The sequence below is a fragment of the Lactuca sativa genome, chromosome 5, assembly GCF_002870075.4.
Source record: "Lactuca sativa cultivar Salinas chromosome 5, Lsat_Salinas_v11, whole genome shotgun sequence".
NCBI lineage: Eukaryota > Viridiplantae > Streptophyta > Magnoliopsida > Asterales > Asteraceae > Lactuca > Lactuca sativa.
In genome coordinates this window covers 348,778,576-348,786,150 of record NC_056627.2, presented here as the reverse complement: position 1 = coordinate 348,786,150, position 7,575 = coordinate 348,778,576, and the positions used below count along the sequence as shown (strand labels likewise).

The 7,575-nt window shown below is 31.9% G+C and overlaps 1 long non-coding RNA gene across 8 annotated transcripts; it reads left to right on the top strand.

The window, feature by feature from the left end:
* The first annotated feature begins 1,397 nt into the window (after window positions 1-1,397).
* LOC128126346 (uncharacterized) lies at window positions 1,398-7,438 on the top strand. 8 transcript variants are annotated; one of them, XR_008224168.1, is made up of 17 exons: window positions 1,398-1,717; window positions 1,790-2,003; window positions 2,186-2,317; window positions 3,991-4,043; window positions 4,292-4,373; window positions 4,466-4,588; window positions 4,773-4,890; window positions 5,208-5,284; window positions 5,407-5,483; window positions 5,577-5,644; window positions 5,751-5,788; window positions 6,015-6,159; window positions 6,247-6,552; window positions 6,625-6,773; window positions 6,858-6,916; window positions 6,996-7,064; window positions 7,176-7,438. It is a non-coding gene; the product is annotated as an uncharacterized LOC128126346 (long non-coding RNA). The 8 variants fall into 8 exon arrangements; XR_008224169.1 differs by having other exon boundaries at window positions 1,398-2,003; window positions 6,015-6,029; window positions 6,108-6,159; XR_008224170.1 differs by having other exon boundaries at window positions 1,398-2,003; window positions 6,015-6,029; window positions 6,103-6,159.
* The last annotated feature ends 137 nt before the right edge of the window (window positions 7,439-7,575 follow it).

The following is a 7,575-nucleotide window of genomic DNA, read 5'->3' as shown; positions in this document are numbered from 1 at the left end:
CGAGCCAAGGGCAGAAACCCCCTCTGTTTTCTCCCACTCTTTTACAACAACAGGGGGTGTTTGGGTTTCTTCATTGTTGTCTGTGGAAGCTTCATTTGATAGCAGTTCATTCATAGGGGTATCTTGGTAATTTGATCCGTTGCTAGCCCCACCATTAAATGCCAAGCCATTATGTCCATGAAACTCTTCTAGGCTAAGCCAGTCTGCACATAAAATCTTTGGTAATTTATTGATCTGAGTTAGTGGGATCAGTTGATCCGTGTCAGCATAGGAACGGTTTGCAAATTCAGATGAATCAAAGCTTAGGTTTCTTGACATTGAATTCATATATGATGATGATGATTACGTAAACAAGAACATTCAAAAAATTGGAACATGAAATTTGAACATGGGATCGATACCTTTGGGGCATTTCATCGAATATGTGCTGAGCGAAATTAAGATATTCCCATTAAATTGATACAGATTTCCATAATAGATCACAAAAGTAAAAAAATCCCAAATAATGACATGAAAACAAAATCAATGTGTGAAACTCTCACTCGGAATGAAAGGACTCTAGGTGATAATCCACTCACTTGATTATGTTTCATTGCTTCGAAGAGGTTGAAGAGACAAAGGGAAGAGGGGAAGGAAGGGAGTCGATTATTCGACGACCATTGTGACTTAATCATCGTCATCAGCAGCGCACAAATGGGGGGAAAGAGCAAACAACAAAAAAATCGACATTTGGGGTGAAATTAGGAAGCATCATCTTCGATGTGGATGGTTCATCTATCGAGCAAGGCAAAAGGAAAACGGAAGTAGCTGGGATCGGTTGTGTGATTCGGCTGTGTGATGAAGATGTCGAATGTATGTTGTATGAAATTAGGTCAACGGAATAGAGAGGCAGAGAGTAATTATAGGAGTTTACAAAATTAGGGTAATGTTTATTTACCTGAATACCCTTTATAATTTTCTTTAATTTGAAATTTATATTTTAAATGTATTAATAATTAGAAAAATAACAATTAATTATAGCCACACATCTTAGAAATTAGATGGTCTAGATCTGTTCTCGCGTTCTCAACCTTTTAGGTGTTCTCATTTGATCCTACTCCTATATATATATATATATATATATATATATATATATATATATATATATATATATATATATATATATATATATATATATATATATTAAAATAGGACCATGCTTAGGAACAATGAATTTCGTGGTTTTTGGGTCCTTTGGTTTTAGTGGTTTGTTATCTTCTAGAATTGTTGTTGACCATTTTTGTTTTGGACAGTTTATGTCATTTTGTCAATTCTTTATAGACACATGTTCCTCATATATTTTCTTCACCGTTTCTCCGCCCAATCAGTCTTCGATTGTTGTTATTGTATTCGAATGTTTCTTTCACCGACATTCTTTTTCTATCTCTATTTCTATCTATCGTTGTCGTCTCTTTCTTCCTTCTCTGTTTCCTCTTCTAAGGTAAAATCCTTCGATTGTCCTATGTTTTTTTACTTTTTTTGTTTGGTTCTTCAGATTGTTATTTTTTATATCTTTTCCTATGTGTGGCTGTCGTAAGCGGGGGTACGTTGATGTTGGTTCCTCTTTTGTTGGGGCTGATGTTGGTTCCTCTTCGGATGTGGTTTTTGCACCTGTTGTTTGTCGTACTCAACAATCTCAATTCTTCATTTGAAACTGATTACTCATTTATCATCACAGGTTCATCTCCTCTCACCGATTTCATAATTGAACCCTAGACGCACTATTAACACCTCTATCGCCTTGCTCCAGGTAATTGCATCTGCAGCTTCTAAGAAGTCGTCCATTGGCTTCAACCGAAAACATGTTCTCCTCCGCTTTTTCTCAATGAAATGTGCATACATCTCTTTCTTCCTCTATCTCTTCCCATTATTGCTTGCTCCTGCTATGTTCATCGCGGTTCTCCCCAATCTCATTGTCGATGTACGGTTCAACCTCTACACCACCGTTAATTTGTGATTTATAGGTAAGGAGGCTTTGATTTAGGATTTAAACTAAGCTATAGTTCGATTTGGAGTGTAATTTTTTTCATTTTTATTTCCATATTCTCAAGAATTTTAAGATTTTTATGCTATCGGATTCTGTTTTTTGGTTATTCGATTGAATTTGGACAGTTGGGCTTACGTTTTTATTATGTTTGCATTTTAGAGGCATATTTCATCTGGGATTTGAAACTGAATCGATTGATGTTTCCTTCGGGTGTGTGACGAACATGGTTTGGCTGACGACTTCCACGTTTTAGAGGCGTATTTCTATGTTTATGTCGCCTGGACTTCGCAGGTCCCTCCTGTCTTTTTTAGTAAATCTATGTGATTGAATACATTTTGTTGGATTCTGTTGTTTTTTGTAGCTTCATTTAACATATCTACTGCTTTACTTGATGTGTCTATCAAATCTAATTTTTGTTTACTTTTACTTTCATTTTTACGTGTCTTCTTTCCTAGTCTGCTAATGCTCATGATTCGTACTTTGTTTTTGTTCTATGATTTCAATTTCGGATTGATGTATATGGATCTGAATTTATGCTAAAGTGTTCGTTAGGTCATACATTTAGGGTCTTACTTCTTATATCTTTGAAAATGGAAAATTATTGGATTAAAGGCATTTGAAATGATCCAAACTTGGATCTCAAGTTCATAAGCTAAAATCTGATGGATTTATACATGAACTATGGTTGACTTTCTTTGACTGCAATATAGTAAACATTATGTCTGTTTGGTAATGAGCAAAATATCAATCCTATGGTGCACATGCAAACCCTAAAACTTTGGATCTAGATTTTTCTATTTGTACATGCAATAATCATCCAAAGCTCTCAAACCCTAGATCTAGCATATCAAAATCGAAATCAACATAAATAAACTATTGAGAATGTTACCTTTGATTGTAGCTTGAAGATCTTGAGCTTTTGAGAACCTAACACCTCAAATGTGATGCCTCCTTTAATATATTATTCAAATAATTCTTGACCAATGTTAATTAATTAATATGATTTCTCCTTTAATATATTATTCAAATAATATATTAATAAACCATAATAACCTCTTTCTCCATTATTTACCAAGTCAAGTTGCTTTGATGAAGGCAACCCAAAAGGACCATGCTATAACCGGGTCAAATACATACCAAATATAGTTATGGTTTTAGACACCTAATCCAACAATGTCTTCTTTCCTTTACTGACTATGGAAATTCCAACAGTTTAATCTATTGATTCACTCGGATTCTGAATAGATCTTTACAATGCACAATGCATATGTCAGATTAAAGTAAACCACATCCTTTTAGTTTTTTTTTTAAATTATATATTTATATCATATTTTAAGACTATAGTGGTTCAATAATAATTAAACAAAAACAAAATTTAAAAAGTTAAAAACTAAAAATGAAAGTAACATGCTATTGCATTTAGTCAAATTACGGGCTAAGTATGGAAAATATCAACGTAGTTTGATCTTGCTACTAATATGAGCAATGCCCTTTATTTTTTTTTTTTGCCATAACATCAACATAGTTTATGATAACTAACATTGGTATTTATATGTTTTTTTCTAGACTGATGTACTTTTGAATCCTCCAATCTGTGCTCCTGTAAGCTGTTTACTTGAACATGATGCTTTATTTTGAAACTTGTTGCTTTATTTTGAAACTCGCTTTTTTGAATTTCCCTCTTCTCTCCCGACGACGTCTTCTTCCTCTGCTCTGTATCACTTCTTCTAGCTAATTCCATCTTCAATTTCACATCCTTTGTGATTTCCCTTTGGATGCATTTTGATTTTCTCTTACTTGCTTATTCTCTACGTTTTTTACATATTGTTTTTGTTGTTACTTGATGTTTCTTTGTTTTTTCGCCTTTACATTTGTATATTTTTCATCTGTTGTTTGTTATCTATGACGTATGGTAGTTTGATGTATTGTGTTTTGTTTTGTTGTTTGTTTTCGGTTGTTCTTAGCACATCTGATGAAGGGAATATCTTAGATCAAGCTTCACTACCGCCTATGTTTGGTTTGATGAGTCCATCTTTTTCTTTCTCCCTCTAAATTTGCAATCCATTTGTCTTCTTTTTCCAAATTTTGCTTTGTTTTCCTTCTCCCAGTCAGTTTATTCAATTTTTAAGTTTATTGAAGGAAATGGATAAATGAAAGATAAACATATAATTATATATATATATATATATATATATATATATATATATATATATATATATATATATATATATATTGCTTATTAGTGTTTATTGTTGATATCTGTAGGGTGGGACCTCAATGTTTCTTGGATTCGTCGGTTGCAACTGGTATCAGAATCGAATTACTTGAACTTTCAGGAAATTGAGATGTAAGATTTATAAACTTCACTTGCATATGTTTTGAGCTTGATTGATACATAAACAAATATGACCTTATGTCATGTATTTTCATGGTAATTAGTTTGTTAGAGATGCTTCCTGGTGTGACTTTGGCAGAAAGAAGCAACCTGATATCGGTCTTTGATGTTGTTTATTTCTCATTAAATAAAGGTGGAAATGATAATGATGTATCATCTGCATCAAGGTATGATTCCTTTTATGCATCTTCAACCTATATTTTTGTATGGTGTATATTCTTATACTCTTTAAGTTTATAATTCACGCTTTTGTGATTGGGCACCCATTTCTCTACAAATGATACGCATATACATGAGTAATTAAATTTTATATGTATGAGTAATTTAATTGTGTATGTGTCATATGACAAGGAGCAATTTGAAGCCATTGGAATTTAAGGATTCAAAATTATGACGAAGGATGATGAGATTGAATGTACAGTAACTTCTTCACAGACAAATGAGTTTGAAGATATGTTAAGAAATGAAGGTAAATAAAAAATGACTATCTATTCAAAATTGTTATAAATCATTGTTTATTTTCTAAGAGTTTGAATTTTTATACTAATAAAAATATCAATTACAAGTCTACCAAGGAGAGAATTGAGCTAGAGCGAGAATATGGCAGAAAAAGAAACAATGTTGTTAAAATGGCCAAATGGATCCTATTACTTAAGCAACAAATCAACAATCTCAGTAAACATATGAAAGACAAACAGATTTTATGTTTGTATCATCTTCACCCTTATAAATATTTAGGAATTTAGCAAGAACATGGATATATAATATCATATATGGATTTTCTAGGCTGAAGAACATGAGATGGAGAATAAACTAAAGGAGCTTCGAAAAGAGATCAATGTTGTTGAGTTAGATTGCCTAAGGTTTTGTTTGTTTCTTGGTTCTTGTGTAACATAGGAGTATATTTAATAATAATAATAATAATAATAATAATAATAATAATAATAATAATATTTTTTATGCTTTGTTAACTATCAACTTTCAGATTGAAGAATATTAAGGATGATTTATCAAAAAGTTTTAACGGTTGAAAGAGATGAAGTTAGAGAGATCACTTATGAGGTATGTACTTGCTTTTATTTATTTCTTTACCAATCATGACCTACACGTGACTCATACAAACAAGGTATTGTAATTGCAAATGTCTTTACAAAGGTTGCATCAAATTATGACATCATGAATGATTTGATGAGTGTTGGTCTGCATAGGTTGTGGAAATAGAGGTAAAGTGTAACATTTTACTTTTATTTTACCTTTTTAAAGATTCCTTCATTTGGTTTTAAAATTGATCCCATATACTGATGTTGGATGTTGATGAATGACCTAAAGAGGATTAAGGAGGCCATATGTACCTCCTATGGATACAGGTTATCTTCTCATATTTCACTTTGACAAATACCAACCTACTTTCACTCATATGTTTTTTTTCATTTATTCCTATTACAAAAATGTATCCGTTATAGCATTTGCTTAATTTTTTTTGGTGATAACCCTAATTTTTTTTTCTATTTTGTTTCCTTACGGATGGTTTTTTTTTATTCAAATAGTTTTATAATGCGGCTGTTTTAAAAAAGGTATTTCATCTTGTTTCAGGTCTTTTGTTTGAAGGTGAAAGAAATATCAATAGACAATTATTGAATGGACTTCATACTATAAATCTCTAATTATGTCAAGTTTCTAGTATAGTTTTTCTGGTATGCGAGGACAAAACGGAATCGTAGTGAACCAATACATGAAGGTAAGAAAATTACAAAACTTAACCATGAAAATACAACTTTTAAGTAGGTTCTCCAACTGTGAAGTCTTTTGTGTCTCTATTTCATAGGGGATCTGTTGATTAATGTCTCTGAATTCCAAGAAGAAGCCATGTAGCTACCATTATTTAGCTTCTCTACAATAGCAAATACCACTGCCAGATTTCATTTAACAACAAACTTTCGGTGTATAATTAGGGCTCCAGAAGCAATTGCTTTAGAAACAACCCTTCAACTAACACATGTTGAACAAGATGCTCAATTTTCATTTCTCTGTGTCTATGGTGTTGAAGAAGAAGGCTAAAAGACAACTATTTGATTGGGGGTGACTTTAAATTTCCCAGTCATCTATTATGAAATCATGAATTCATCTGAAGGTTTGCTTTTAACTTTTAATCATCAAATCAATCTGATTTTTTCATTTTTGATTACCATTTTGTTCTTAACAGGGTATGTTAGTTACCTAAACACGCTTATGATGAAACAATTTCAGAGCTTCATACTTTAAAGGAGGAATCATACAAAGATACTATTTTGATTATGCAGCTTCTAAGGGACAATATCACTGTTTGGACATATGATATTAAAAAGGAAGGAGGTTAGTTTGTTTTATGTGTTTTTTGTTCTTTTAATAACTTACAATTATTATTTTAATCTTTTGATTAAATTTTTGATGCTACAGAAGATTCACGCAAACACGATGGTAGTTGCAGAACTGACGGTCAGATGGATAATGTAGAGGTTGGTGATTCATTTTAATTTTAGTTTTTGATTAAGTTTTAATTTGATTTATGATTCCTATTTTTTTTTAAAAGTTTAGTGAAGGGAAGATGTGAATAGAGAGGGTGTTGTTGGTTATGGAATGGGAAGTGGTTGGTCGGACTGTTTGGTGAGTATGAAAACATTGAAAAACATTTACCTGTCATTCCTTATAATTCTCTATAAACAAATGTTTGAATAGATGAATCTTTTCTTTATCTGTTGTTTTTGCTTGGTATAGGAAGCTCAGCTTCGTAAGGAGAAGACAAATGGTTACAAATTAGACAAAGCACATGTTTTTTCTGTCAGTATGTTTGATGAAATTAACAGCTTCATGACAGTTCTAAATGAGTTGGCCCATCTTGAAATCATGCCATAAGAACAGAAGATCCTTATTGTCTTCCTCTTTCAATATTATCTATATGATTGACAATTTTCCCATTGTTCCATGTCAATCAACTTTTAATGTATCAACAATGTTTTGATCAATAATCCTTTATTTTCTATACTGTTAACAAATCTATACCCCGCAAAGTAGGGTTTCTCGTCTAGTTATGTAAAATATATCACTGACATATAAAATATTGCAAGCCCTTACACCTTTTTCCACACCATAACATTTTGTTAGGAGCCTATGTAAC